The sequence below is a fragment of the Mustelus asterias genome, chromosome 15 (genome assembly GCF_964213995.1).
Source record: "Mustelus asterias chromosome 15, sMusAst1.hap1.1, whole genome shotgun sequence".
NCBI classification, from domain to species: domain Eukaryota; kingdom Metazoa; phylum Chordata; class Chondrichthyes; order Carcharhiniformes; family Triakidae; genus Mustelus; species Mustelus asterias.
In genome coordinates this window covers 1,840,331-1,861,396 of record NC_135815.1, presented here as the reverse complement: position 1 = coordinate 1,861,396, position 21,066 = coordinate 1,840,331, and the positions used below count along the sequence as shown (strand labels likewise).

At 46.8% G+C, this 21,066-nt stretch overlaps 2 protein-coding genes across 3 annotated transcripts in view; both read left to right on the top strand.

The window, feature by feature from the left end:
- The window catches only part of LOC144504254 (uncharacterized), a 450,031-nt gene that overhangs the window by 86,342 nt on the left and 342,623 nt on the right, over positions 1-21,066 (top strand). The gene's annotated exons all lie outside the window — the stretch shown is intronic.
- The window catches only part of LOC144504251 (protein-tyrosine kinase 2-beta-like), a 144,083-nt gene continuing 139,324 nt past the window's right edge, over positions 16,308-21,066 (top strand). The window contains exon 1 of one of the 2 annotated variants that reach the window (XM_078229337.1): positions 16,308-16,405. The gene's annotated coding sequence lies outside the window, so the exon portion shown is untranslated. The remainder of the gene's footprint in view (positions 16,406-21,066) is intronic. The other variant, XM_078229336.1, reaches the window with a different exon arrangement.

Sequence of the window (21,066 nt, the reverse complement as noted above, 5' to 3'; positions counted from 1 at the left end):
GATCTCGGGGTGGGGTCTCTAATGGACATAGGGGACCCCCTGAAAGAGGTACCTCTCCTCCATGTCCAACAGAACCCTCACAGTAAGAGTTGTTGGGGTTCCTGCTCCACATTCCCTGCTGAATGTAAAATAGCGGCGGAGCTGGAACAAAACATTTACGTGGCCACCTGTGGTCCTGAATAAATCAAAGGGCAGACAGCTACCAGGTACCATCCCCAAGCAGTGTAAAATGGGGAGGGGGAGTGGGGGGGTGAGATGGCGGGGGGAGAGACCACCTACTTTATGTTATGAACACCAACCCCCCAACCCTCTCTTCAAATGTGCTGGTGGTCCGAACCTCCAGTCCAGCCAACAGATTAGGATCATTAGGTGGCAAATGACCTTTGTACAAGTGTCAGGCAATGAGCATCTTCAGCAAGCTTCATGATTCACAGTAACCCCACCCTCCAACAGCCACATAATCTGATGGGAGAGGCTGAATATAAACCCATCCAAAAATAGACCAATTTGCGGAGGAACTATCTGGATAATTCCATTCCGCAGCTTAGGCAATCACATCTTTCAGCCACCTTGAGGCAGGTTCTATTCCATCGACCTTTACATACACCAGTCACCAGCCCAGTTAGTGAATGGCCCAAATCCCTACTGAAGCAATTGTAATGAAACTACAACCTCACCTCACAAACCAGCGGAAGGGAAGACACGTGGTTCAGCCCTTATGTAACTTCCACATATGATCCCCCATTTAAAAAATTATTTGTGGGAGATGGGTGTCACTGGCTAGACCGAGCATTTATTGCCCATCCCTAGTTGCCCTTGAGAAGGTGGTGGTGAGCCGCCTTCTTGAATCGCTGCAGTCTCTGTCCCCAATCCTCCCTAATGTCCCTCATTGCATTAATCTGGCAATACGAAACCCATCTGATCTGTTGAGACTGCCCTAGAAACTACAGATTAATTAGAAACCACTTGTTAACCATGTAGTATAAAGGGTTAATGGCTATTATGCTAATCGCTAATATTCACCATTAGTGATGTGCGATCGCGTGTCACTGGAACTCAGAGAGAGATGGTTCCGGAAGGCATCTCGTGCTTATCTTTCCTTGTACATAGGCGGTCATGCAAGGGAACCAAGGGAACCGGAGTGAATCAGCGAGAATGTTGTTCAGCAGTTCCAACAAAGGAAAACACCCCAATCAGACTTCAAATCAGGAGGCAAGAGGAGGAGGAACTGAAATTTTCTTCAGGTTGAGTTTAAGCAGAGTCATACGGGAGGTGGGAGAGAGGTGTAAACATCGAGAGAGAGAATTCCAGAGGTTAGGTACAGGACAGCTTCCCTGTGGTAGGGAAAAGGGAATGGAAGAATAAACTGCAACCACACTCCCAAACCCACAACCACTACCATCTAGAAGGACAAGGGCAGCAGATACCTGGGAACACCCCCACCTGCAAGTTCCCCTCTGTTACATATTTGGGGTTGTTGTTGTATTGTTACATTGTCACTTTCAGAGTCCAGTCACATGTATAATTTGTGACATCATTGGCTGCTTCATGGCTTTGCCTCAGTCTAGATTAGCCGTGATCTGATGGAATGGCAGAGCAGACCCGAGGGGCTGAATTTGCCTATTTCTGCTCCTAATTCCTATGTTCTGATGTAAGCCTTTGGAGATTTGATTTGATTTGATTTATTATTGTCACGTGTATTAGTGCACAGTAAAAAGTATTGTTTCTTGCGCGCTGTACAAAGTGTACCGTTCATAGAGAAGGAAAGGAGCGAGTGCAGAATGTAGTGTTACAGTCATAGCTAGGGTGTAGAGAAAGATCAACTGAGTGCGAGGTAGGTCCATTCAAATGTCTGACGGCAGCAGGGAAGAAGCTGTTCTTGAGTCGGTTGGTACGTGACCTCAGACTTTTGTATCCTTTTCCCGACGGAAGAAGGTGGAAGAGAGAATGTCCGGGGTGCGTAGGGTCCTTGATTATGCCGGCTGCTTTTCTGAGGCAGCGGGAAGTGTAGACAGAGTCAATGGCTGGGAGGCTGGTTTGATGGACTGGGCTTCATTCACCCTTCGTAGTTTCTTGCGGTCTTGGGCAGAGCAGGAGCCATACCAAACTGTGATACAACCAGAAAGAATGTTTTCTATGGTGCATCTGTAAAGGTTGGTGAGAGTCAGAGCGGACATGCCAAATTTGCTTAGTCTTCTGAGAAAGTAGAGACGTTGGTGGTTAACAATTAAGAGTGAACAATTATTCAGTAAACCTGCATTGTTGTTTGTGTCGAACCCCACGTGCTACAACTCCATGTTCCTTTGTCCTGGGTGCAGTACACAACACCCTCCAAACCACTCACTGTCCTGACTTGGAAATATATCGCTGTTCCTTCACTGTCACTGGGTCAAAATTCTGGGACTCCCTCCCTAACAGCACTGTGGGTGTACCTACGTCTCATGGACTGCAGCGGTTTAAGAAGACAACTCACCACTGCCTACTGAAGGGCAATTAGGAATGGGCAATAAATGCTGGCCTTGTCAGTGACATCTGCATTCTGTTAACAGGCAGGAGGTTTAGGGGGATATGAGGAAGAACTTTCTTACCCAGAGGGTTGATGAGGGTCTGGAATGCGCTGCCTGGGAGGGTGGTAGAGGCGGGATGCCTCACATCCTTTAAAAAGTATTTGGATGAGCACTTGGTACATCATAACATTCAGGGCTATGGGCCAAGTGCTGGGACTCGGTGGGAGTACAGGTGTTTCTAATGTGTCAGTACAGACTCGATGGGCTGAAGGGCCCCTTCTGCGCTGTATGATTCTATTTTACGATTCTATGAACAAATAAAAGAAGTCCTGACAATGAAGGTTCCAATTCTTTGGTAAATTAAAAGAATCGCAATTAAAGCATTCTCATCACTACTCCAGGCAAGTTATCCATAAACTGACATGTTAAAGTAAATTAAAGTTTATTTATTAGTCACAAGTAATGCTCACATTAAGTTACTGTGAAATTCCCCTACTCGTCACACTTGGCACCAGTTTGGGTCAATGCACCCTAACCAGCATGTCATTCAGACTGTGGGAGGAAACCGGAGCACCCGGAGGAAACCCACGCAGACACGGGGAGAACGTGCAAACTCCGCACAGACAGTGACCCAAGCCAGGAATCGAACCTGGGTCCCTGGCGCTGTGAGGCAACAGTGCTAACCACTGTGCCATCGTGCAACCCCAGCATCATAGAAACATAGAAACATAGAAAGACTACAGCACAAACAGGCCCTTCGGCCCCGCAAGTTGTGCCGAACATATCCCTACCTTTTAGGCAGACCTATAACCCTCCATCCTATTAAGTCCCATGTACTCATCCAGGAGTCTCTTAAAAGTCCCTATTGAGTTTGCCTCCACCACCACTGACGGCAGCCAATTCCATTCGCCCACCACCCTCTGTGTGAAAAACGTACCCCTAACATTTCCCCTGTAACTACCCCCCAGCACCTTAAACCTGTGTCCTCTCGTAGCAGCCATTTCCACCCTGGGAAAAAGCCTCTGAGAGTCCACCCGATCTATGCCTCTCAACATCTTAGATACCTCTATTAGGTCTCCTCTCATCCTACATCTCTCCAAGGAGAAAAGACCGGGCTCCCTCAGCCTATCCTCATAAAGCATGCCACTCAATCCAGGCAACATCCTTGTAAATCTCCTCTGCACCCTTTCAATCTTTTCCACATCCTTCCTATAGTGAGGTGACCAGAACTGAGCACAGTACTCCAAGTGGGGTCTGACGAGGGTCTTATATAGCTGCATCATTATCCCCGGACTCCTAAACTCAATCCCTCGATTGATAAAGGCCAGCACACCATATGCCTTCTTAACCACCTCCTCCACCTGCGGGGCCAATTTTAGAGTCCTATGGACCCGGACCCCAAGGTCCTTCTGATCCTCTACAGTACTAAGAGTCTTTCCCTTTATATTGTACTCCTTCATCTCATTTGGACCACTACGCATTTATCTGGGTTGAAGTCCAACTGCCACTTCTCCGCCCAGTCTTGCATCCTATCTATGTCCCTCTGTAACTTCTGACATCCCTCCAGACTATCCACAACCCCACCAACCTTCATGTCGTCGGCAAACTTACCAACCCATCCCTCCACTTCCTCATCTAGGTCATTTATGAAAATGACAAACAGCAAGGGTCCCAGAACAGATCCCTGGGGAACACCACTGGTGACCGACCTCCATTTAGAAAAAGACCCATCTATACACACTCTCTGCCTCCTTTGGGCAAGCCAGTTCTGGATCCACAGGGCAGCAGCACCTTGGATCCCATGCCCTCTCACTTTTTCTAGAAGCCTTGCATGGGGGACCTTATCGAACGCCTTGCTAAAATCCATATAAACCACATCTACCGCTTTCCCTTCGTCAATGTGTTTAGTCACATTTTCAAAGAACTCCACCAGGCTCGTAAGGCACGATCTGCCTTTGACAAAGCCATGCTGAGTATTCTTGAGCATCTAAACCTCTCTAAATGCTCATAAATCCTGTCCCTCAGGATCTTCTCTATCAGCTTACCAACCACTGAGGTTAGACTCACCGGTTGGTAATTTCCTGGGCTATCCCTATTCCCCTTCTTGAAAATAGGAACCACATCCGCAATCCTCCAATCCTCCGGCACCTCTCCCGTCTCCATCAACGACGCAAAGATCATTGCCAGAGGCTCTGCAATCTCTTCCCTCGCCTCCCACAGTAACCTGGGGTACATCCCATCCGGACCCGGCGACTTATCTATCTTGATGCCATTCAAAGATTCCAGCACAACCTCTTTCTTAAAGTCCACATACTCAATCTTTTCAGTCCACCGCAAGCCCACAGTACATCCACCCAGGTCCTTCTCCTCTGTGAAAACTGAGGCAAAATACTCATTAAGTACCTCTGCCATTTCTACTGGTTCCGTACAGACTTTCCCGCCTTCACCTTTTATAGGCCCTATTCCGCCACGTCTCATCCTTTTACTTTTCACATATTTATAGAATGCCTTAGGGTTCTCCTTAATCCTACCTACCAAGGCCTTCTCGTGACCCCTTCGGGCTCTCCTAATTTCCTTCTTTAGTCCCTTTCCACAAGCCGTATACTCTTCTAAATCCCTATCTTCGCCAAGCTCTCTGAACCTTTTGTCCGCTTTCCTTTTCTTCACAACAAGGTCCCGCACAGCTTTCGTGCACCACGGTTCCTTTAACCTACCAACACCTCCCTGTCTGCTTGGAAAGTTGTCCTGTAGAACTCTAGACAGAGATTCCTAGAAAAACTGCCACCTCTCTTCAGTACATTTCCCTGAGAATACCTCCTTCCAATTTACTCCTCTAATTTGCTGCCTTATGTCTTCATATTTCCCCTTACTCCATATAAACGCTTTCCTAGCTTGCCTGATCCTCTCTTTTTCCAATGCAAGCATAAAGGAGATAGAGTTATGATCGCTATCCCCAAGATGCTCTCCCACTGAGAGATCTGACACCTGTCCAGGTTCATTGGTCAGTATCAGATCAAGTACAGCTTCTCCTCTTGTAGGCTTGTTCACAAGCTGTGTCAGGAAACCCTCCTGAACACACCTAACGAACTCCTCCCATCCAATCCCCTTACCCGAGGGATATTCCAATCTATGTTTGGGAAATTAAAGTCTCCCATCACAACAACTCTGCTATTATTGCAACTCTCCAGGATCTGTTTCCCTATCTACTCCTCCATCTCCCTGTTACTTTTGGATGGCCTATAGAAAACTCCCAGCAAAGTGATCGACCCCTTCCCACTCCGAACTTCCACCCACAGAGACTCTGTAGACAATCCCTCCACAGCATACACCTTCTCTACAGCTGTGACACTATCCCTGATCAACAGTGCCACTCCACCCCCTCTCTTGCCTCCCTCCCTGTCCTTCCTGAAACATCTGAATCCGGGCACCTGGAGTATCCAGTCCTGACCCTGAGACATCCAAGTCTCCGTAATGGCCCCCACATCACACTTCCAGGCATCGATACACACTCTGAGCTCATCCCCTTTATTCACTATACTCCTGGCATTAAAGTAAACACATCTCAATCCTTTGGTCTGACCTCTCCCCTTCTCTATCCCCCGTCCATCCTCCCTCTTGCACCGTCTATAACCCTTCTCTGTTTGCGAGCTAACTTCCTCGCTCCCAGTCTCCTCGTCTCGATCCCCTCCCCCCAACCTGTCTAGTTTAAACTCTCCCCAGTAGCCTTAGCCAACCTTCCCACCAGGATATTGGTCCCCCTGGGATTCAAGTGCCACACGTTTTTTGTGTACAGGTCATACCTGCCCCTAAAGAGGTCCCAATGGTCCAGGAACCTGAATCCCTGCCCCCTGCACCAGTCCCTCAGCCACACATTCATCCTCCACCTCACTCCATTCCTGCTCTCACCTTCCCGTGGCACAAGCAGCAATCCTGAGATTACTACTGTTGCTTTCCTCCTTCTCAGCTGTCTCCCTAATTCCCTATACTCTCTTTTCATGACCCCTTCTCCCTTCCTTCCCACATCAGCGGTACCAATATGTACTGCTACCTCTGGCTCCTCTCCCTCCCCCCTCAGGATCTCTGGGACTCGATCAGCGACATCCTGGATCCCGGCCTCAGGGAGGCAGATCACCATCCGAGACTCCCGTTGGAAGATCTTTGAGAAGTTCTTCAAAAACAGTTCAGGTAACAACAGGACATCTGCCTGTAAAAGTTATAGAGTGGAGTGCCATTCGACAAGTGAATTGAAAATGACTGATTTTGTTGGTTCCCAGCTGCAGTGTGTAACAACCGAAGAAAACATTACAACTGGCCCCAGAATGATGTTATCTTTCTTTTCCATGGTGTTACCAAGCATGTCTACAGACACTGGGACACCAATCAGCCTCTTGAAACTCCAAGTCAGCAGGGAGTCCTGGACAGAGCCATGCCACATGCTACAAGGAGGGCTGCAGACAACCTCCCACACCGCCTTGGCCCTAATTTACCTGGAAAGGTCAGCACAGGTTTGACCTTTTCCCTGCTCCTCTTCCCTCAGGTTCTGTCCGGGAATATTTGCACTGTCGGCAGTGGCTGTTCAGAAAAGTGAACGTTTACTTTCCCAGTGAAGAGTAAAAGGAGTCTGACGCAGGTGAATCGTCTCAATGGACTATTTCATTCCTCATAGTACATTGGTGCATCCACTACCCAATAGTTACGTTTCAGAATCTGAGTCCAAATCCGCCACTGCAAATATGAAATTCAGTTTCACTCTGAACCCCCTCTGAAGTGGACACAACGTTAAAAATAATCACCACCATCCTCATTAGTGACAATCATTGACGTTCCACTGCGAGTGCCCTGTGGAAACCCCTCTTACCCTCCCGCTCCATTGGGGTAACCACTGGGAATCTGGCCTGTATGCTCACTCACAACAGAGTGAGTTCATTCATGTCCGTCTCTCTGCTCAGGGAAGATGCTGGAGCCAGTCTGTCTGAGTCTGTTCACAAAGCCAGTGTCACACAAGCACTGACTTTCCCCATCACCCCACACGGGGGTAAACTGGGTCATACTCGACCTTTCCCTCAATTATTATCAGATTCTCGTAATCACACCGAGACTGTGGGCCTCATTGTCACGGCATTTGCACCGTTTTGAGGTTTCTGAACGGCTCATTTTAAAAAGCGGTGAACAGGCGGGCTGTGAGGTTCAGTCACTGTATCCTGGCGCCCGTGACTGATATTTAGTGAAGGTTAGAAATGTGCAATTTCCCCACCACAGAACTTGTGGAACGATGTCCCTTTGAGTCTCTGAAAAGTGTTAAGATGCCTAATTTGTTCTTGTAGTGAAGTAGGCAATTTTCCAAAAGCCATATTGGCACCATTCATAACGTGCCTACAATGCAGAGGGGAACACCGGATGGATATTCGTTCAAACCCCCTCTGCACAGCTGAGAGACCTTTAAATTTCAAAGCCAACGAAAGACCCTTATTCTGCCCAGCAACAGCGCGAAGCTGCATTTTAAACCGGCCTTTGGCCAAGGAAGATCGGGATATCTGCGAGTCAAGACCGAGAGTGGGCTATATGGCATAACCAGACTATCAATAAAATATTACAGGAATAAAATGGCCAAGGCAGGCAAAGAAACTTAACAAACTAGGGTAAAAGGAATAAAAGATTAGATTAAATTTCCCTACACACAGCAGGACAAAATGACATTAACACCTAATCTCGCAAGCAGGGAACACAGACACAAAACAATGAGGTCAATTCAGATAAGGAGACACATAGAGGGGATAATGGGAAACACATTAAAACACCGGGGCAAGAACAGGTAGTCCCATTAACACAAACACACACCATACAAATGCAAATTGACAAGCCTCCCAGAGAACTTCCTGACCCGACAGACCACTTTATACATATTGTAAAAATGCATAATCAAATGTTCCCGCTCGAATTTGGATCCCTATAAAGATCCAGAGCTGATGTGAAAGGATTGAGATCAATGTGGCCAAGCCACTGTTTCTGAGCTGGTTACGTTGGTTCTCCCTGGGATCCCAGTAATTGTACAATAAAGAAAAACACTTTGAACTTTGCCTTGCGACTCGACCTCCTTGAATGCACTGGTACAAGGGATTTTTCCCTACAACAGTAGATTCTGTGTTCAGTTAAATGTCGATGTAGTCGCTAATTCTTGTCTTTCCAAATGGAATGTTTTGTTTTGATTGCCAGTGCACAGGGCTCGATGTGTCCGTTTCACCATTCAAACCTCTTCAATGCCATCTGCCTGAAAGGTTAAAACGTGCTCTGCAAAATAATAGTGGGCCCAGACTCGGGGCCTATTGTGACAGGCTGCATTAAACTCTGCCAATCGTGTCCATTGAAATCGTCCCAGAAAAGAACGAGCAGCCCAAAACGGCATTCATGAGGCACCATGGTTCATGGAGAAGTCTCATAGCCAACTTCTCCTGGCAATTAATGAAAGGCAGATAATAAAAAAAGGAACTCCTCAGGTACTGAAGCAGTCCATGTTGTGACGTCAGTGTGGCTTTCAGAAAGTGTTTTTTATCATGATTTGTGCAGCTCACAGTTTCAGTGATGTCATTGTTGCTGGGCTGACTGCGATGAGTCCTTTTATTGCTTCTAAAGCGGTTTAAATTGTGTTTACTCTGGGATTAATTTTACAATCCTGCATTGTTAGGAGAACAGTCACCTGTTTTTGGACAGTTTCTTTCCCAGTGAGTTTAAGGTTTCGTTTTCAGTTCTGAGCTGCAGTTAGACCATAAGACATAGGAGCAGAATGAGGCCACTCGGCCCATCGAATCTGCTCCGCCATTCAATCATGGCTGATATTTTTCTCATCCCCATTCTCCTGCCTTTTCCCCATAACCCCTGATCCCCTTATTAATCAAGAACCTATCTATCTCTGTCTTAAAGACACTCAATGACCTGGCCTCCACAGCCTTCTGCAGCAAAGAGTTCCACAGATTTACCCTTCTCTGGTTGAAGAAATTCTCCTCATCTCTGTTTTAAAGGATCGTCCCTTTAACCTGAGGTTGTGCCCTCTGGTTCTAGTTGTTCCTACTAGTGGAATCATCCTCTCCACATCCACTCTATCCAGGCCTCGCAGTATCCTGTAAGTTTCAATAAGATCCCCCCTCATCCTTCTAAACTCCAACAAGTACAGACCCAGAGTCCTCAACCGTTCCTCATACGACAAGCTCTTCATTCCAGGGATCCTTCTTGTGAACCTCCTCTGGACCCTTTCCAAGACCAGCACATCCTTCCTCAGATATGGGGCCCAAAACTGCTCACAATACTCCAAATGGGGTCTGACCAGAGCTTTATACAACCTCAGAAGTACATCCCTGCTCTTGTATTCTAGCCCTCTCGACATGAATGCTAACATTGCGTTTGCCTTCCTAACTGCCGACTGAACCTGCACGTTAACCTTCAGAGAATCGTGAACAAGGACTCCTAAGTCCCTTCGTGCTCCTGATTTCCTAAGCATTTTCCCATTTTGAAAATAGTCTATGCCTCCATTCCTCCTTCCAAAGTGCGTAACCTCACACTTTTCCACATTGCATTCCATCTGCCACTTCTTTGCCCACTCTCCTAGTCTGTCCAAGTCCTTCTGCAGCCCCCCTGCTTCCTCAATACCACTTGTCCCTCTACATGTCTTTGTATCATCTGCAAACTTAGCAACAGTGCCTTCAGTTCCTTCTTCCAAATCCTTTGAGTTTTAGAAGGGACAGCAAGCTAAAAAGAAGTGTTTCCCTCTCTCCCTGTATTATTTGGGAATCCTGCTGGTGATCTTAATGCAAGGTTTTGCCTTCCTGAAGGAAATAACCTGCTGTTGTTGATTAGCTGAAAACAAGGTCTTGTTTTACTGAAGGGTGATAATCTGCTGTTATTGGGGGCTGGAGCAGAGTCTCTCTGGGGCTTTTGGAAGCTGTCTTGTCTACAAGCTGCTTGGGGTGCATCAAGATTGAGAGTTTTCAATTCTCCATCCAAAGGACTCAATGTCCGGTATCACATGAGCATTAGACTTTGCTGTGTTTAAAGGGTTTTGTCTAAAGGAAGCTTGAGTTTGATTGGAGCATTCTGGATATCTTTGTCAAGGGTTATACATGATCATGATTGTTTGTTTCTTGTTTGTAATTGATAAAAGTTCTTGCTAATTTTCTCACTGTACATGTTAGCTATATTCTTAAATAAACTTTGTTTGATAAAAGCTCCCCCGTGGGTCATTGGAATCATACCTGAAGTGAAACCTATCATGCTTATCCGAGCCAAACTCAAGATGGAAAACTTATGATCCAGGTGGGCTTCATAAAACACTTTGAAGTTTCTAACCTGAATTATAACAATGTCCAAATGCAGCAAGACCTGGACAATATCCAAGCCTGGGATAACAAGTGGCAAGTAACATTCATGACACACAAGTGTCAGGCAATGACCATCTCCAATAAGAGAGGATCTAACCACCACCCTTTTACATTCAATGGCATTTCCATCACTGAATCCCCCACTATCAATATCCTGGGGCTACCATTGCCCCGAAGCTGAACTGGACCAGCTATACAAATACTGTGGCTACCAGAGCATGTCAAAGGTTAGAAACCCTGTGGTGAGTGACTACCTCCTGCTACAAGTCACAAGTCAGGATGGTGATGGAATACTCCCCACTTGCCTGGATGGGTGCAACTCCAACAGCCACTCAAGAAGCTCGACACCATCTGAAGTCGGTAAAAATACCTCTTGAGGCTGGTATGAATCAAAATAGAGTAGGCTTTATTCTCACAAGCTTGTGGGAGAACTTGACCCCTTGAAAGTGGAAGCCAAAGTTCTCTCTGAACACAAGAAGCGTGGACCTTTATACATCAGGGTTCCCAATACAAGTCATGAAGCAAAGTCCAGTTAACAGTCCTTGCTCATAAATTATAGTTCCTTTAACAGCTTCTGATACACTCTGGTTTCTGGTGAGAGACTATCTGGTATCCTTGGGTCATAAAGCACAATTCTCCTGGTAGTTGTAGTCAAGATACAACCTCTGGTCCCCCTGCTCTTCCCGCGGCTTCTCCTTTGAAGTGACTGTGTGCGATTGCAGCTGTCCCAGTGGGAGTCCTCCTTCAAACGGCCATTCTCGCACTCTACCATTTGGTAGCTGCTTACTTTGTTTAAATCATACACAAGCCTACGGGAAACGTAAGACTTACCACCCAACATTTACATTTAACTGTCTGTTTTATCAGAATGATATAAACAAGCAAGGGAACCATGAACAAATGGCTTATACTACTACCAGGAGCAATATAAACAAAGGGGAGACTAGCCATAAGGAAGGGTTATGTTTGTGATACATTCCAGGTACAAAGTTCAAGCTTTTAGGTGCAAAATACATTGAGTACAAAAAAACATTAACCCTTTCCCTTCTTCACCATCCAGGACAGAGCAGCCCACTTGATTGGCACCCCTTCCACCACCTTCAACATTCAATGAACAGTGTGTACTATCTACAAGATGCATTGCAACAATTCACCAAAGATCTCACCAAGGTTCCTTAGGCAGCATCTTCCAAACCCATGGCCTTTACTATCTAGAAGGACAAGAGCAACAGACACATGGGAACACCACTGCCTGGAAGCTTCCCTCCAAGTCACTCCTGGTTCTGATTTGAAAATATGTCGCTGTTCCTTCACTGCCTCTTCATCAAGAACTTGGAACTGCCTCACTAACAGCACAGTGGGTGTACCTACACCCCGAGGACTGTAGTGATTCCAGGAGGCAGCTCACCACCACCTTCTGAAGGGGAATTAGGGATGGGCGATAAATGCTGGGCCTGGCCAGCGACACCCGCATAACGTAACTGAATAAAAGAAAAAGATTTCAACTCATGCTGCAGCAGATCCCGAAGCTTTCAATCGGGATGTAATTGGCAGATCAACCTTGATTGGATGAAGGGTTTGGAATGGCAGAGCAAGACCAGCAGATTATAGACAGAGTCAGTCATCCCACTATCAATAGGTCGGAGGAAAGTTCTGCAGCCTGATTCTATCCAATCAAGATTGGTAATGGATACCCTGCTCTCAACAATGGGGACCAAGGCTGTGATGTATAGAAATGGCTTCTCGCAGGAGATCAATGTTTATAATCGTATCAGACTCTCGTTCTGAGCTCCACAACTTCACAAATAATCCTTTATTCAACAATACTGCAGATGCTGCAAATCGGAAATAAAAACAGAAAAGCCTGTGAATACTCAGCAGGTCTCAGTAAAGCCTTTGACAAGGTCCCTCATGGCAGACTGGTACGAAAGGTGAAGTCACACGGGATCAGAGGAGAGCTGGCAAAATGGATACAGAACTGGCTTGGCCATGGAAGACAGAGGGTAGCAGTAGAGGGGTGCTTTTCTGAATGGAAGGCTGTGATTAGCAGCGAACCACAGGGATCAGTTCTGGGACCTTTGTTCTTCATAGTATATATAAATGATTTGGAGGAAAATGTAGCTGGTCTGATTCGCAAGTTCGCAGATGACACAAAAATTGGTGGAGTTTCGGTGAAGAGGATTGTCAGAGGATACAGCAAGATATAGAACGGTTGGAGACTTGGGCGGAGAAATGGCAGACAGAGTTTAATCTGGACAAATGTGAGATAATGCATTTGGAAGCTCCAATGCATGTAGGAATTATAAAGTAAATGGTAGAACCCTCAGGAGTATTGACAGGCAGAGAGATTTGGGCGTACATGTCCACCGACCACTGAAAGTGGCAACGCAGGTGGAGAAGGTAGTCAAGAAGGCATACGGCATGCTTGCCTTCATCGGCTAGGGCATTGAGTATAAAAATTGATTTGATTTTGATTTTATTTGATTTGATTCATTATTGTCACATGTATTAGCATACAGTGAAAAGTATTGTTTCTTGTGCGCTATACAGACAAAGTATACCGTTCATAGAGAAGGAAAGGAGAGAGTGCAGAATGTGGTGTTGCAGTCATAGCTAGGGTGTAGAGAAAGATCAACTTAATGCAAGGTAGGTCCGTTCAAAAGTCTGACGGCAGCAGGGAAGGAGCTGTTCTTGAGTTGGTTGGTACATGACCTCAGACTTTTGTATCCTTCTCCCAACAGAAGAAGGTGGACGAGAGAATGTCCGGGGTGCGTGGGGTCCTTAATTATGCTGGCTGCTTTGCCGAGGCTGCGGGAAGTGTAGACAGAGTCAATGGATGGGAGGCTGGCTTGCATGATGGATTGGGCCATTTTTTAATTTCTTGCAGTCTTGGGCAGAGCAGGAGCCATACCAAGCTGTGATGCAACCAGGAAGAATGCCTTCTATGGTGCATCTGTAAAGGTTGGTGAGAGTCGTAGCTGACATGCCAAATTTCCTTTGTCTCTGAGAAAGTAGAGGTGTTGGTGGGCTTTCTTAACTATAGTGTCGGCATGGGGGGGCCAGGACAGGTTGTTGGTGATCTGGACACACAAAAACTTGAAGCTCTCGACCCTTTTTATTTCATCCCCGTTGATGTTGATGTAGACAGGGGCATGTTCTCCTTTACGCTTCCTGAAGTCAATGACAATCTCCTTCGTTTTGTTGACATTCAGGGAGAGATTATTGTTGCCGCACCAGTTCACCAGATTCTCTATCTCATTCCTTAACTCTGTCTCGTCATTGTTTGAGATCCGACTCACTATGATGGTGTCGTCAGCAAACTTGAAAATCGAATTGGTGGAGAATTTGACCGCACGGTCATAAGTGTATAAGTAGGGGGCTGAGAGCACAGCCTTGTGGGGCACCGGTGTTCAGGATGATAGTGGAGGAGTTGTTGTTGCCTATCCTTACTGATTGTGGTCTATTGGCAGGTCATGTTGCAGCTGTACAGAACCTTAGGCCTAATTTGGAATATTGTGTACAATTCTGGTCGCCACTCTACCAGAAGGATGTGGATACTTTGGAGAGGGTACAGAAGAGGTTTACCAGGATGTTGCCTGGTCTGGAGGGTTTTAACTATGAGGAGAGGTTGGATAAACTTGGTTTGTTCTCACTGGAACGATGGGGGTTGAGGAGTGACCTGATACAGGTTTACAAGATTATGAGTGGCACGGACAGAGTGGATTGTTAGATGCTCTTTCCAAGGGTAGAAAAGGCAAGTACTAGGGGACATAGGATTAAGGTGCATGGGGAAAGTTTAGAGGAGATGTGCAAGGCAGGTTTTTTACACAGAGGGTGGTGAATGACTGGAACGCGCTGCCCGGGGAGGTGGTGGGAGCAGGTACGATAGCGGCTTTTAAGGGGCATCTAGACGAACACATGAATAGGATGGGAATGGAAGGATACGGACTCTAAGTGCGTACGGTTTTAGCTTAGGCAGGCATCATGGTCAGTGCAGGCTTGGAGGGGCCGAACGGCCTGTTCCTGTGCTGTACTGTTCTTTGTTGTCTGGCAGCGTCTGTAGAGAGAGAAACTGAGCAATGGAAGCTATGTTAATGGGTTTGCAATCCACAGGCTTGAAATAATCATCTAGAGAGCAAGAGGTTAAGGGTGACACCCTACTGGCTGGAACGCCACCCTGGGAATGGAGGGATACAAACGATTGGTCTAGTTGGACCAAGGAGCGGCACAGGCTTGGAGGGCCGAAGGACCTGTTTCCTGTGCTGTACTGTTCTTTGTTCTTTGTTCTTTGAGTCTCCTGTCACTTCCTGTGGGAAGGTCTCCGGGAAAGGGCACGATGCGTAGGGCCAAGTCTCCCAATCGGCAGTAAGAACTTTTAAACGATGGAAGACAGAGGCTGGGTCCCCACCTGCCGAATTAAACAGTCCCCGATTTCCAAATTGCCCACGGAATTCTGCCCTAAAGTTCACCAAGGACAGAGTGAACTTTTAAATTCAGTTTTAAAGATCTGGAAATTAAAATCGCTTATCAATGAAGATGACAATGTTGTCAAATTCCAATACCAATAATAATTGTCCAGTCTGCTTTCTATGTGACTCCAGTCCCACAGCAATATAGTTATCTACCGTCTGAAGGTAAGAAATGTCTGACAAGCTAAAAATGAATAATAAAAGCAAGATAAATTGAATATTCTCATTCCTATCAGGGCGGCACGGTGACACAGTGGTTTGCTCTGCTGTCTCATAGCGCCAGGGACCTGCGTTCAAATCCCGGCTTGGTTCACTGTCTGTGTGGAGTTTGCATGTTCTCCCCGTATCTGCGTGGGTTTCCTCCCACAATCCAAAGATGTGCGGGTTAGGCAGATTGGCCGTGCTAAATTGCCCCCAGTGTCAGGGGGACTCGCAGGGTAAATGCATGGGGTTATGGGGATCGGGCCTGAGTGGGATTGTTGTCGGTGCAGACTCGATGGGCCGACTGGCCTCCTTCTGTGCTGTAGGATTCTATGATTCTATCAGAAAGTGAGAATGTTGCTTGGGCCACACAGCTGTGAAGAAAGGGCTTGTACCCACCTTGGAGCAGTGTAACCCCTCCTTGTTCCCCCACCCTGCGTTGTTTCAAATTGTTGTGTACGCTCTCTCGAAGTCGCTTCCACTCCACCCAATTAGCTTCAGGTTAAGTTTCAGTCTGACTTCCTTCTCAGTGTAAACTCTAAAAGCATAACCCTGGGCAGTGAATTCCACTAAATGTCAGAATACTTATTCACCCACGTTAAGTGCACAGTGACTTGAGGGCGTAGCTCAGTGTGAGTGTGAAGGCTCACTCTGTGCAGCACACTTGCCTTCAGAAACTGTGCTTCTTTTCTGATCTTTAAGGTAAGGGAGTCTCAAGACACCAGGAAATAGCTGAAAGTTCTTGAGGGGCGGGGCCCTGTGTGATAGACAGCTTTTTTTGGTTAATTCTGTGAAGAGTTTCTCTGACAGTTCTCACCTGCGGCCTGAAGCTTCTGACAAGGGAACATCTTGAATCTCGGTGAGTAAAATTCCAGCACAAAGGTAAACAAGGAGGGTCACAGATTGTGGTGAAACTGAGTTAATATTAAACACTAAAGGTGCTCAGAAACTCAATAGCCGAGCCATAAACTCAGACTCTGAATCAGGAAGTAGCTGTGTGTGTGCCTGGGTACACTGCACTGGCTGTGTGCGTGTGTCTGGATACCTGTACTGGCTGTGTGTGTGTGCCTGGGTACACTGCACTGGCTCTGTGTGTGTGTGCCTGGGTACACTGCACTGGCTGTGTGTGTGTGTGTGCCTGGGTACACTGCACTGGTTGTGTGCGTGTGTCTGGATACACTGCACTGGCTGTGTGTGTGTGCCCGGGTACACTGCACTGGCTGTCTGTGTGTGTGTGTGTCCGGGTATACGGCACTGGCTGTGTGTGTGTCTGGATACACTGCATTGGTTTGTGAGTGCCTGGGTACACTGCATTGGCTGTGTGCGTGCGTGTGTGTATTTGGGTATATGGCACTGGCTCTGTGTGTATGTCTGGGTATACTGCAATGGCTCTGTGTGTCTGTTTGGGTATATGGCACTGGCTCTGTGTGTGTTGGGTATACCACACTTTCGACAAGGTCATGCTTTTAAGCTTCCTTTGTACTTTGATTTTTGTTCGGGCTGTTCCCCCCTCCTTTTGGGGAGCTGCCCCTTTTGCTTTGTCCTGACTTAATCTGAGTTTGTTTATTTGGTTTGCCCTAAAAAGAGGTCACATAACAGACTACTATGTAAACTTAAAGCACATGGGATTGCTTGAGATGGATAGAAAGCTGGTTAGCAGATAGGAGGCATAGAGTTGGCATAAATGGTATTTTTCTGATTGGCAGTCGGTAACTAGTGGGGTTCCGCAGATCTGTGCTCGGACGCCAATTGTTCCCATTATATATGAATGATTTGGAAGAGGGAACTGAATGTATTATCTCCAGATTTGCAGATGATCCAAAGTTGAGTGGGAGGGTGAGCTGTGAGGAGGATGCAGAGATGCTTCAGCGTGATTTGGACAGGCTGAGTGTGTGGGCATCTGCATGACAGATACAATATAATGTGGATAAGTGTGAGGTTATCCACTTTGGTAGCAAGTAGGAAGACAGATTATTACTTGAATGGGTGTAAATTGAAAGAGATGGATACATAGCGAGACCTTGGCATCCTTGTGCATCAGTCAGGGAGGAATGGTGGCACAATGGTTAGCACTGCTGCCTCACAGCGCCAGGGACCCAGGTTCAATTCCCGGCTTGGGTCACTGTCTGTCTGGTTTCCTCCCACATTCTGAAAGATTGCTGGTTAGGGTGCATTGGCCATGCTAAATTCTCCCTCAGTGTACCCGAACAGGCGCCGGAGTGTGATGATGAGGGGAATTTCACAGAAGCTTCATTGCAGTGTTAATGTAAGCCTACTTGTGACAATAATAAATAAAACTTTAAAAAAAGTCACTGAAAGTAAGCACGCAGGTACAGCAGGCAGTGAAGAAGGCAAATGGTATGTTGGCCTTCATTGATGTTTTACTGCTATTGTATAGGGCGTTGGTGAGGCCACACCTGGAGTATTGTGTGCAGTTTTGGTGTCCTTATCTGAGGAAGGATGTCCTTGCTATAGAGGGAGTACAGTGAAGGTTTACCAGGTTGATTCCTGGGATGGCAGGTCTGATTCCTGGGATGGCAGGTCTGTCACATGTGTGCAGTTTTGGTCTCCTTATCTGAGGAAGGATGTCCTTGCTATAGAGGGAGAGCAGCAAAGGTTTACCAGGCTGATTCCTGGGATGGCAGGTCTGTCGCATGAGGAGAGACTAAGCCGGTTAGGATTATATTCACTGGAGTTTAGAAGAGTGAGAGCGGATCTCATAGAAACTTATAAAATTCTAACAGGGTTAGACAGGGTAGATTCAGAAAGAATGTTCCCAATGGTGGGGCAGCCCAGAACTAGGGGTCATAGTTTGAGGATAAGGGGTAAACCTTTTAGAACTGAGGTGAGGAGAAATTTCTTCACCCAGAGGATGGTGAATGTGTGGAATTCACTCCCACAGAAAGTAGTTGAGGCCAAAACATTGTCTGATTTCAAGAAGAAGTTAGATTTCGCTCTTGGGGCTAAAGGATCAAGGGATATGAGGGGGATGGTGGGATCAGGATATTGAATTTGATGATCAGCCATGATCAAAATGAATGATGGAGCAGGCTCGAAGGGCCGAATGGCCTCCTCCTGCTTCTAGTTTTGAGGTTTTCAGTCAAAACACTGCAAAGTAGGATAAGTGAGCTGCTTTGTAAAGCTGGAAGGTTAGAGGTCGGCATGGCTTCACAATATAAATTGTGTCTTGTTTTAAGCAGAGGCAGTGTTTGCGATTTACATCTTGTCAGCATTGTCAGTTTGTGTGAAGGATCTCTGGACACCAGTCTGTTAAATAAGAAGTTAGATTCCCTGAGCGAGCAGTCGGGTAACTTTCACAATCAGTGCTATGTTCAGTCACACTGTCACCTCCAGGACACATACTGTCTATTCCTGTCTCCCCCGATTCGCCCAAAACCTGTCTCTTGCACTTTGCTCTGGGTGAAGCGATCCCAGTTTTGGAACGGTTATCAGAAGCAGATCAGAAACATAAACTAAAGTCAAACTGTCACGGAGTTTAATTTGTACAGACGGTGATCAAAAGGAGCAGCTGACCCTGAGTGATGACATTTTTCATGTGATATAAATTAGCTTGCCCTTCCCTATCTCTTGTAACCTCTTCCAGCCGAAACACCCCTCCCTATCCCTGTAACCTCATCCAGCCCCTATACCCCTCCCTATCTCTGTAACCTCTTCCAGCCCCTATACCCCTCCCTATCTCTGTAACCTCCTCCAGCCCCTACACCCCTCCCTATCTCTGTAACCTCCTCCAGCCCCTACACCCCTCTCTATCTCTGTAACCTCCTCCAGCTCCTACACCCCTCCCTAGTTCTGTAACCTCCTCCAGCCCCTACTATCCTCCCTATCTCTGTACCTCCTCCAGCCCTCTACAATCTTCCCTATCTCTGTAACATCCTCCAGCCCCAACAACCCTCCCTATCTCTGTAACCTCCTCCAGCCCCTACTATCCTCCCTATCTTTGTAACCTCCTCCAGCCCTCTACAATCCTCCCTATCTCTGTAACCTTCTCCAGCCCTCTACAATTCTCCCTATCTCTGTAATCTCCTCCAGCCCCGACAACCCTCCCTAACTCTGTAAAACCCTTGAACCCAATGATATCTCTGCATCCTTCCAATTCGGCCACTTGAGCCCCTGCCATTTCCATCACTTCTTTATTAGTGGCCATGCTTCCAGTCTCTCGGGATCTGGCCACCATAAACCTCTCCTCCGCTTTTCAATGCCCCTAACACCTATCCTTTTGACTGAGCTTTTGGCCACCTGTCCCTAATACCTCCTTGTATGGCTTGGTGTCAGATTGTGCTTGATAATGCTCCACTGAAGCACCCTGCGAGGTTTAACTATGATAATGGTGATTGATGCATTTTGGAGGATTGAATTTAGGTGTTAATTACACTGTAAATGGCAGAACCCGGAGGAACATTAACATACAGAGGGATCTGGGCGTGCGGGTCCACAGTTCCCTAAAAGTAACAACACAGGTGGCCAAGGTGATTAAGAAGGCATATGGCCTGCTTGCCTTCATCAGCCGGGGCATTGAGTACAAGAGTTGTGAAATCATGTTGCAGCTATATAAAACCTTGGTTTGGCCGCATTTGGAGTATTTCGTGCAGTTCTGGTCGCCACACTACCAGAAGGATGTGGAAGCTTTGGAGAGAATGCAAAGAAGGTTCACCAGGATGTTGCCTGGTCTCGAGGGTGTTGGCCATGAGGAGAGGTTGAATAGACTGGGATTGTTTTCACTGGAAAGACGGAGGCTGAGGGGAGACCAGATAGAGGTTTACAAAATTATGAGAGGCACAGACAGGGTGGACAGTCAGAGGCATTTTCCCCAGGGTGAAAGTGTCAATTACACGGGGGCACAGGTTCAGGGTGAGAGGGGGACAGTTTAAGGGAGATGTGCGGGGGAAGTTTTTCATGCAGGGAGTGGTGGGTGCCTGGAACGCGCTGCCAGAGGAGGTGGTGGAAGCAGGCACATTAGCAACATTTAAGAGGCATCTGGGTGGGTCCGTGAATAGGGAGGGAATAGAGGGATACGGACCGAGATTTGTTTACTTTGGTTAGGGCATCATGATCGGCACAGGCTTGGAGGGCCGAAGGGCCTGTTCCTGCGCTGTACTGTTCTTTGTTCTTTGTTTTGAACTCAAGTACAAGCTATTTTTATGGTATTGTTGCAAAGTAATTGGTTGTGACTGAGGTCAGAAACCTCGATGGTGTGTCTGTCCGTTCTGTAAGGGGAACTGAAAGGTAATGATGAGTGTGAATGATTTCTTCCCTAGGATGGTGACAGTTACCACGACTGAAATACCTCCCAGTCTGCATTTGCAGTTCCCTACTAAATATTGATGTGATTTGATTTATTATTGTCACATGTTTTGGGATACAGTGAAAAGTATCGTTTCTTGTGCGTTATACAGACAAAGCATACCGTTCATATTGTCCCGGTAGTAAATATTCCTGGAATTTCACAGTTTGAATGTGCTGAGTATTTTTTATTTATTTCTGGAATGTGAGTGTCGCTGG